The sequence below is a fragment of the Triticum aestivum genome, chromosome 5A (assembly GCF_018294505.1).
Source record: "Triticum aestivum cultivar Chinese Spring chromosome 5A, IWGSC CS RefSeq v2.1, whole genome shotgun sequence".
Lineage (NCBI taxonomy): Eukaryota > Viridiplantae > Streptophyta > Magnoliopsida > Poales > Poaceae > Triticum > Triticum aestivum.
The window spans coordinates 221,521,843-221,532,803 of NC_057806.1; positions in this window are offsets into that span (position 1 = coordinate 221,521,843).

Here is a 10,961-nt window from a genome sequence, read left to right on the forward strand (position 1 = left end):
GTTAACACTTTGGTCCAACAATTGCTACATTTCGTAGTACTATTCTCAAGCATTCTTTGTTTTGTTAACTGTCTTATCTTCTCATACATGTTTCTACTCTGCAATGTCATGCTCAGTTAACTATTTTGGTTCATTTGGTCTGCTATCCATTTAACTGTTTGGTTTAGTTCTGCAATTTGATTTTCATTTGCTGTGGGTACAATTTTGTATTGTTATTCATGTGACACCAATCGAATTTGGCTGTACTCAATACATATTCTACTGATAGTATGGCAACTCTCAGTTAGCCTGATCAAGATCTTCCTTATGTGTGTTGCAGGGAAACAATGGGAGATACTGCAGTTTACCATCGAGGTTTGTTCAAGCAGGGTCCTTGGGCCAATAACACATTATTGTGCAGTTGCAGGAATCATTCTAACATTTAGGTTTCTTACAATTTTGTCTTGCACATGTAGGTCCTGCTGTCAAAGGCTTAGACCCATTGTTCAAACCATTTTGCATATGGGGAAATGAGATGTCCATGAATATCTGTCAAGTCAAGAAACTCAGAAAGATTGTTAGGATGAAGAAGCTTGCGACGAATAACAACACGATCTTTGTTTGCACAATGAAGAAGACATCAATCAACTATAGGATGATACCAACTCTTTTACCTAGTTTTTACCCCTTGCGCCATTTCAAAATTTACAACAGCGATTTATGCATAGCTTTGTTTTCAGTACTTTTCAAAGCAGTTCGCCGATGATCACCTCTCAAACCACCTGCATGGTCAAGAGGCGAGGAAGGTATTCATTGAACACCCACGGTACAACATTGAAGTCTTGCTAAAGAGGACGAAGGTTGGACGGGCAATTATCCATAGCCACTGACCTAAAGTTGCAAGGATATTCAACATCACTTAAGGCTCAATATTTGCCTTCCGCTTCTGCAGTTTCCCAGATGAGATTCATCTGTCTATTTACCGTGTATGATGCTACTTTCCAAAGGTTTTTGATGCTGCATGTGAAACTTGGTGCTGTTGTGTAATGGCATAACTGAGTGCCGAAGCTATCTGATTTAATTCGGTTATGAAATCCTGGTTGCTTTTATACGGATATGAAATATCTGGCGTGTTTTATAAGAAATATCAGTTGGATTAGTACATGGATTATCAATAATAGGCCAATTACCCTGCTTATTGGGGTTTTCTATTGCAAACGGTTACTCAGACAGCACCGTGGGCGATGAACTCAAACAACCCGCACGGTTTCTAGAAAGTAGGCGTGTTCAATCAACTAACAATCACACACGGCTTCCGGCAGTGAACTGTTTGCGTTAGGCCACCTTGCACAAACGTTTCCACACAAAGAACTCTGTGGGATATACATACCTACGGAAATGATTTTCTGGGATTCACCGTGTGGGATGTACATACCTACGGAAATGATTTCTGGCATTCACCGTGTGGGATGTACATACCTACAGAAATGATTGGGTTTCCATGCCTCGCCCGATCACACACGGCCCCAGCCTAGGTCCCACGAGGGCCTATCCCTGACGATTTCTGGGTCGTGTGGGAAGGACCCCCTATCGGCCACACTCACTTGGCGACGGTTCCAAATGCTGTCGCGAAAAGGGGGTTTTAAACCATTTGTTTAGGACGTCGCTATACTAGTGCCCCTCTGGTTCTTTCTTCGCCCAATATTTTTTATATATTCCAAAAACATGCTTTGTGAAGTTTCAGGACTTTTGGAGATGTGTAGAATAGGTCTCTAATATTTGCTCCTTTTCTAGTCCAGAATTCCAGCTGCCGGCATTCTCCATCTTCATGTAAACCTTGTAAAATAAGAGAGAATAGGCATAAGTATTGTGATATAACGTGTAATGACAACCCATAATGGATTAAATATCAATATGAAGCATGATGCAAAATGGATGTATCAATTAGACTACTTGAGCAAATAAAAACTTACCATTTTTCCAACTTTAGTTGTAGGAAAGTTTTAGCAATTCTACCAAGTCAAGTGACACCCTACACATGCAAGTCTAAGAGTAGTGCAGCGGAAATTAAGACTTTGCATATGTAAATGAGGGATCAGAGAGATTAAACACAATGAAGACACGATGATTTTTGGTATGGTTCCGATAGGTGGTGCTATCGTACATCCATGTTGATGGAGACTTCAACCCATGAAGGGTAACAACTGCATGAGTCCACCGAGGGCTCCAGCCACGAAGAGTCCACAAAGAAGCATTCTTGTCTATTCCACCATGGCTTCCGTCCATGAAGGACTAGCATCGCTCGTGGTAGGTCTTCACAAAGTATCTCCTTGGCCTTAAAAACTCCTTGGTTCAACTCCACAAGATGTTATAGGCTCCAAAGTGACACCTAACCAATCTAGAAAACACCACTCTCCAAAAGGTAATAGGTGGTGTTGTTGATGATGAATGATATGTCTCCAACGTATCTATAATTTTTTCTTGTTCCATGCTATTATAGTATCAATCTTGGATGTTTTATATGCAATTATTGCTATTTTATATCTTTTGCTTGGACTAACCTATTAACCTAGTGCCTAGTGCCAGTTGTTGTTTTTGCCTGCTTTTGATTTTCCAGGAAATTAGTACCAAACAGAGTCCAAACGCTACGAAACTTTTTGACGATTTTTTCTAGACAAGATAGACCCTAGAAGCTTCGGGAGGAGACTAGAAGGCAAACAAGGAGACGGCAAGGCAACAGGGCACGCTGATACGTCTCTGCCGTATCTACTTTTCCTAACGCTTTTCGTCTTGTTTTGGACCATAATTTGCATGATTTGAATGAAACTAACTCGGACTGACGTTGTTTTCAGCAGAACTACCATGGTGTTGTTTTTTGTGCAGAAATAAAAGTTCTCGGATTGGAACAAAACTTTGTGAGGATTTTTTATACAATAAAAGAGAATTTCTGGAGCCAAGAACCACTGGAGGAGGGCACCTGGGTGGGCATAACCCACCAGGCACGCGCTCCCCTCCAAGCGCGCCCAAGTGGGTTGTCCCCACCTGGTGGCCCCGCAGACTACCACCCTGATACTATAAAATCACATATTTGGAGAGAGAAATCAGGGAGAAAGAATTATCGCATTTCATGAGATGGAGCCGCCACCACCTCCTGTTTTTCATCGGGAGGCCAGATCTGGAGTCCGTTTGGGGCTTCGGAGAGTGGGATCTTTGATCTTCGTCATCACCAACCCTTCTCCATTGCCAATTCCATGATGCTCCCTCCCGGAGCGAGTAATTCCTTCGTAGGCTCGCTGGTCGGTGAGGAATTGTATGAGATTCATTATGTAATCGAGTTAGTTTTGTTAGGGCTTGATCCCTAGTATCCATTATGTTCTGAGATTGATGTTGCTATGACTTTGCCATGCTTAATGCTTGTCACTTTGGGCCTGGGTGCCATGATTTCAGATATGAACCATTTAGGTTATCACCATTATATCTATGTTCTTGATCCGATCTTGCAAGTTATAGTCACCTACTACGTGTTGTGATCCGACAAACCCGGAGTGACAGAAGTCGGGACACTTCCCGGTGATGACCGTAGTTTGACGAGTTCATGTATTCACTATGTGCTAATGCTTTGTTACAGTTCTCTATTAAAAGGAGGCCTTAATATTCCTTAGTTTCAAATAGGACCTCGTTGCCACGGGAGGGTAGGGATGTCATGCAAGTTCTTTCCATAAGCACATATGATTATTTACGGAATATATGCCTAGATTATATTTATGAACTGGAGCTAGTGTCGTATCGCCCTAGGTTATGACTATTATATGATGAATATCATCCAATGAATTCATTGATCCAATGCCTACTAATTTCTCTCATATTGGTCTTGCTAAGTTACTACTACTATTGATACTATTGCACTTGCTACAAAATCATTACTATCATTGTTACCGTTACTATTCCTGTTGCTACTACTATCAAAACTATCATACTACTTTGCTACTGATCACGTTGTTGCAGATAATTAATCTCCAGGTGTGGTTGAATTGACAACTCAACTGCTAATACTTCCAAATATTCTTTGGCTCCCCTTGTGTTGAATCAATAAATTTGAGTTGAATACTCTACCCTCGAAAACTGTTGCGACCCCTATACTTATGGGTTATCAAGACCTTTTTCTGGCGCCGTTGCTGGGGAGCATAGATATATTTGTTGAGTCACTTGGGATTATTATCAAATTATCACTATGAAGAATCTGAAGGATGCTATGACTAAGATTTTTCCCTCTAAGACGAGGGGAGGTAAGGAACTGCCATCTAGCTCTGCACATGATTCACCTTCTGTTATAAGTAGACTTGCAACACCACCACATGCTATTAATCCTGATATGTCACAAGTCATTGATGATGCTACTTCTGCTATGAATGATAGTCATGATGATGCTAGCACCTTGCTTGATGATAACGTGCCATTAGGTAAATTTCTTGATGAACTAATTGCTTGAACTAAAGCTTTTGTGAATGCTGAAACTGATGAAATTATTGAAACTGGTGAAGAGCTTGAAACTAAATATCTTGAAACACCTACTAAATCTAGTTCTCCTAGATATGAATTTCCTAAGATACCAGAAGGTTATGTTATGGATGAGGAGACAACTAGAGACTTTCTTGCTTGCAATGATAGGAATGATCTTAAGAAATTACTATGCAAACTGAAATAAAAATCTTTGAATGCTAGAATGAAATGTGATTCTAAGTTTGCTACTTCACCTATCTTTTTTGATGATAAGGATTATGAATTCTCTATCGGCCCAGAGTTAATTACTATGGTTGAATCTGATCCTTTCCATAGTTATGAAACTGAAACTGTTATGGCACATCTTACTAAGTTAAATGACATAGCCACCCTTTTTGCTCATGATGAGAAAATTCGCTACTATTATATTCTCAAATTATTTCTGTTCTCATTAAAGGGTGATGCTAAGATATGGTACAATACTCTTGCTCCTGGTTGTGTGTGTAGCCCCTAGGATATGATTTATTACTTCTCTGAAAAATATTTTCCTACTCATAAGAAATAAGCTGCCCTACAGGAAATATTTAACTTTGTGCAAATTGAAGAAGAGAGTCTCCCACAAGCTTGGGGGAGGCTTCTCCAATTGCTTAATGCTTTGCCTGATCATCCTCTTAAGAAAAATGAAATACTTGATATCTTCCATAATGGACTAACCGATGCTTCTAGGGATTTCCTAGATAGTTGTGCTGGTTGTGTTGTCAGGGAACGAACTGTTGGACAAGATGAAGAACTATTGAATAACATATTGAAAAATTATGATGATTGGACTCTTCCCGAACCACCGCTTAAACCTACTCCAAAGAAGAGGGGTATCTTATATCTCAGTCCTAAATAGGTATGCAATAGGCAAAGAAATCTATGAAAGAAAAAGGTAGTAAGCTGAGGATGTAAAATTTTTACCTCCTATTGAAGAAACACATGGGCTTCCAACACCACCACGCACTAGTACGCGTCGGTGCTATATAAACGGTTTTTAACCCCTTTCCGCGTCGGCATTTGGAACCGTCGCCAAGTGAGTGTGGGTGGTAGAGGGTCCTTCCCACACGACCCAGAAACCATTGGGGATAGGGAGCCTTGATGCATAAAGTTGTCCCTATATAACCGTTTCCGATATCTCGAATATCCCAAACTCTTCCTCCTTGCTACTCGTTTGTGCTCGCATTGCCATCACAGTCGGGGTTTTGTGGTTTTACCTAAAACCAGGCAGATTCCTGGCATGGGAGTTTTCTAGGCACGTACTAAACTGGCTCTACATTTACGATGCCTCGCACATCACAAACAGTTCATGATTATAAACCGTGTACGATAGGCAGACAATCACGCACATTTAGTTTTCCTACACGGTATGTGATAGTGTCTGACATCACACACGCTTTGCAAATGACAACTATGTGCATTGTTACACACATTTCCTCTATGTGAACCATGTCAGATTATGATGTATACAGCACAAGCTGTGCTTTATTGACCGTGTGAGCCGTAATGACCTGCACACCGTAATTTCGCCCTAATTTAATTGCTGCTATTTAAAAGTGTACCTAATTTGAACTTGAAAGTAGGCTATAGCTTTATTCATATCCATCAGGTTCAAACAACCAATGCATTATTTGATTCACAGGTACATATGTTTAAGAATTACATAAGCACCAAATAAAGAATGATGAACTAGGGTTCTATACTTGTACTATTACAGATGGTAAAGAAAGAGGCAACAGACATTCTAGTTGATGAACAAGGTGAAGCAGAATGGCCCTATTGTGCTCTCCTGGATGCAGAAGGCACGCACGACTCTAGTCCAACCCCTTGTGATGGCCGACCGCTAATCATGTAGTTTGAGAGGTAATATTGAGTAAACTGCTTCAGGATCCACTGCAAAGGAAAAAAGATTTAGACATTGTCATCTAACACAACTCACTACGGGCAGTAAAAAGAAGGCTACAAGGTTTTTACTTACCATCCTGCAGTTCACTATTGTCTTGCATAAAGTGTAAACAAATAGTTCGATTGACATCTTTTGACCCATTTTAATAAAAATCTTTATCAATTTACTCACTTGATGTTGGTTCATGAATATCATTGCCCCATACGCAGAAAGGGTCGAAGTGTGGATCTTTGGCAATGACATATGTACCTAAAAGCACCAAGTTAATATTAGAAGCTAAACAACAATTGCAATGATGTAGTATAACACTCCCTCCATCCCATTATATAAGATTTTATTACATGTATATCTAGACATCATTAGAACATTAAGGTTACACTCTTCCTTGTTGCTATGTAGCCTGGGATTGCATATTTAGTCATTCAGTACAATGCATGTTGCTATGTAGCCTTAAATATATTAAATATGGACCTAGTTAACCTACTAATAAATGGGCTACGGATATATTCAGTGAAATGTCTGATTTGACTATTAATCCCTTACCAGCCCCCAGCTATATGGTACCAGCTACCAATATCCTGAACAGTGAGTACATATAAGCAATGCAATGAAACTAACATCGATGGAAAACAACATTGTTCTTAATATTGTCATGTATGAGTACATATAAAGGCATGTTAAGTACAACAGGCTAAACATCAACCAAATATATCCATGGTAGACGACATAATCTACAAATGATAGCTTCAGTGTGCAGGCTTAAGCACACTAGTTAAGCAAAACAAGAAGTGGAAAGGCGTGTTAATTGCATCAGGCATAACATTTAAAAACAAGCAAATAGTCATTCAAACTGGTATTGTGCAGGTCTAAAGTACACTAGTTATTGTTCAAAATGAAAAGGCATGTTAACTGCAACATCCTTAACAGCAACCAAATATTGAAATTCATAGTGGTATTGTAAACTGCTATTGATGAAATTGAACTGCACGGCAAATAGTTGCACATATAGAGCATCACATTGTGAAGAACTGAAATAAACAAGGCATAAAGGCCATCTCTAGCCAATCCTTTAAAAGTTAACTAAAACCCTAAGTGGATATATATACTCCAGCAATTTTTGGCCGTTTCTAGTCAATCCCCTAAACTTAACGTTGTAAACTTCAATTTGATCAAGTTCAAAGTAGGTTCAATCGAAAGTAGCATGCATTCAAACCTAAACATAGATAGTTTTGCATAACCGAACATAAAACATAAATTTAAACTAAGCTGGACTACTTTCGGTCGAAGTGGAGGTCGAACCAATCCTTCCTCGTCAGGTACGGTGTGCCACGAGCCGGGTCTGGGCCGGTGCCGTTGTCGGGGTCATTGGGGAAGACACTCCTCCACTCGTCGATGTCGATCTCCTCGTCCTCGCCGCCCACCTTGAAGCCCTCCGCGTCGCCGTCCTCGCTGCTACCTCTTGAGCATGCGGTGGTTTTCCCTTGAAGAGGAAAGGGTGATGCAGCAAAGTAGCGTAAGTATTTCCCTCAGTTTTTGAGAACCAAGGTATCAATCCAGTAGAAGACAACACACAAGTCACCTAGTACCAGCACAAACAATCAAGAACCTCGCAACCAACGTGATAAAGGGGTTGTCAATCCCTTCACGGTCACTTGGGAAAGTGAGCTCTGATAGAGATAATAAGATAAATATTTTTAGTATTTTTGGTTGTATAAATTGGAAAGTAAAGATTACAAAATAGTAAATGAGATGTGATGTAAAGTAAAAGAGATGCAATATAATAAGAAAGAGACCCGGGGGCCATAGGTTTCACTAGTGGCTTCTCTCATGATAGCATGTATTACGGTGGGTGAACAAATTACTGCCGAGCAATTGATAAAAAAGTTCATAGTTATGAAGATATCTAAGGCAATGATCATGAATATAGGCATCACGTCCATGTCATGTAGATCGAAATGATTCTTCATCTACTACTATTACTCCACACATCGACCGCTATCCAACATGCATCTAGAGTATTAAGTTCATAAGAACAGAGTAACACTTTAAGCAAGATGACATGATCTAGAGGGATAAACTCAAGTAATATGATATAAACCCCATCTTTTTATCCTCGATGGCAACAATACAATACAATACGTGCCTTGCTGCCCCTACCGTCACTAGGAAAGGACACCGCAAGATTGAACCCAAAGCTAAGCACTTCTCCCATTGCAAGAAATATCAATCTAGTAGGCCAAACTAAACCGATAATTCGAAGAGACTTGCAAAGATATCAAATCATGCATATAAGAATTCAGAGAAGAACCAAATAATATTCATAGATAATCAAGTTCATAAACCCACAATTCATCGGATCTCGGCAAACTCACTGCAAAAGAGTATTACATCGAATAGATCTCCAAGAACATCGTGGATGACTTTGTATTGAAGATCAAAGAGAGAGAATAAGCCATCTAGCTAATAAGTATGGACCTGAAGGTATGTGGTAAACTACTCACGCTTCATTGAAGAGGCTATGGTGTTGATGTAGAAGCCCTCCGTGATTGATTCCCCCTCCGGCAGATCGCCGGAAAAGGCCCCAACATGGGATCTCACGGGTATAGAAGGTTGCGGTGGTGGAAAAGTGGTTTCGTGGCTCCCCTCCATGTTTCTAGGGTATAAGGGTATATATAGGCGAAAGAAGTACGTCGGTGGAGCTCCATGGGGCCCACGAGGGTGGGGGCGTGCCTACCCCCCTGGGCGCGCCCTCCTGCCTCGTGGCCGCCTCACGGAGTTCCAGACTTCCACTCCAAGTCTCTTGGTTTGCTTTCGGTCCAAGAAATATCATCGCAAAGGTTTCATTCCGTTTGGATTCCGCTTGGTATTCCTTTTCTGCCGAACACTGAAATAGGCAAAAAAACAAAAACTGGCACTGGGCCTTCGGTTAATAGGTTAGTCCCAAAGATAATATAGAAGAGCATATTAAAGCCAATTAGACATCCAAAATAGATAATATAATAGCATGGAATAATAAAAAATTATAGATACGTTGGAGACGTATCAAGCATCCCCAAGCTTAATTCCTGCTCGTCCTCGAGTAGGTAAATGATAAAAACAGAATTTTTGATGTGGAATGCTACCTAACATACTTATCAATGTAATTTTCTTTATTGTGGCATGAATGTTCAGATCTGAAAGATTCAAGACAAAAGTTTAATATTGACATAAAAATAATAATACTTCAAGCATACTAACAAAGTAATTATGTCCTCTCAAAATAACATGGCCAAAGAAAGCTCATCCCTACAAAATCATATAGTTTGGTCATGCTCCATCTTCGTCACACAAAATACTCAAATCATGCACAACCCTGATGAAAAGCCAAGTAATTGTTTCATACTTTAGTATTCTCAAACTTTTTCAACTCTCTGGCAATACATGAGCGTGAGCCATGGACATAGCACTATAGGTGGAATAAAGTGGTGGTTGTGGAGAAGACAAAAAGGAGGAACATGGTCTCACATCAACTAGGCGTATAAATGGGCTATGGAGATGCCCATCAATAGATGTCAATGTGAGTGAGTAGGGATTGCCATGCAACAGATGCACTAGAGCTATAAATGTATGAAAGCTCAACAAAATAAACTAAGTGGGTGTGCATCCAACTTGCTTGCTCATGAAGACCTAGGGCATTTGAGGAAGCCCATCGTTGGAATATACAATCCAAGTTCTATAATGAAAATTTCCCACTAGTATATGAAAGTGAAAAATAAAGAGACTCTCTATCATGAAGATCATGGTGCTACTTTGAAGCACAAGTGTGGAAAAAGGATAGTAGCATTGTCCCTTCTCTATTTTTCTCTCATTTTTTTCTTTTCTCTTTTTTTCTTGGGCCTTCTCCTTTTTTTATTTGGCCTTTCTTTTTTCGGTTTCCTCACATGGGACAATGCTCTAATAATGATGATCATCACACTTCTATTTATTTACAACTCAAAGGTTACAACTCGATACTTAGAACAAAAATAAGACTCTATATGCGTGCCTCCGGCGGTGTATCGGGATGTGCAATGAATCAAGAGTGACATGTATGAAAAAATTATGAACGGTGGCTTTGCCACAAATACGATGTCAACTACATGCTCATGCAAGGGAATATGACAATGATGGATCGTGTCATAATAAACGAAACGGTGGAAAGTTGCATGGCAATATATCTCGGAATGGCTATGGAAATGCCATAATAGGTAGGTATGGTGGCTGTTTTGAGGAAGGTAAATGGTGGGTTTATGGTACCGGCGAAAGTTGCACGGTACTAGAGAGGCTAGCAATGGTGGAAGGGTGAGAGTGTGTATAATCCATGGACTCAACATTAGTCATAAAGAACTCACATACTTATTGCAAAAAATCTACAAATCATCAAAAACCAAGCACTACAAGCATGCTCCTAGTGGGATAGATTGGTAGGAAAAGACCATCGCTCGTCCCCGACCGCCACTCATAAGGAAGACAATCAAAGGAATACCTCCCGCTTCAAATTTGTTACACAACGGTTACCATA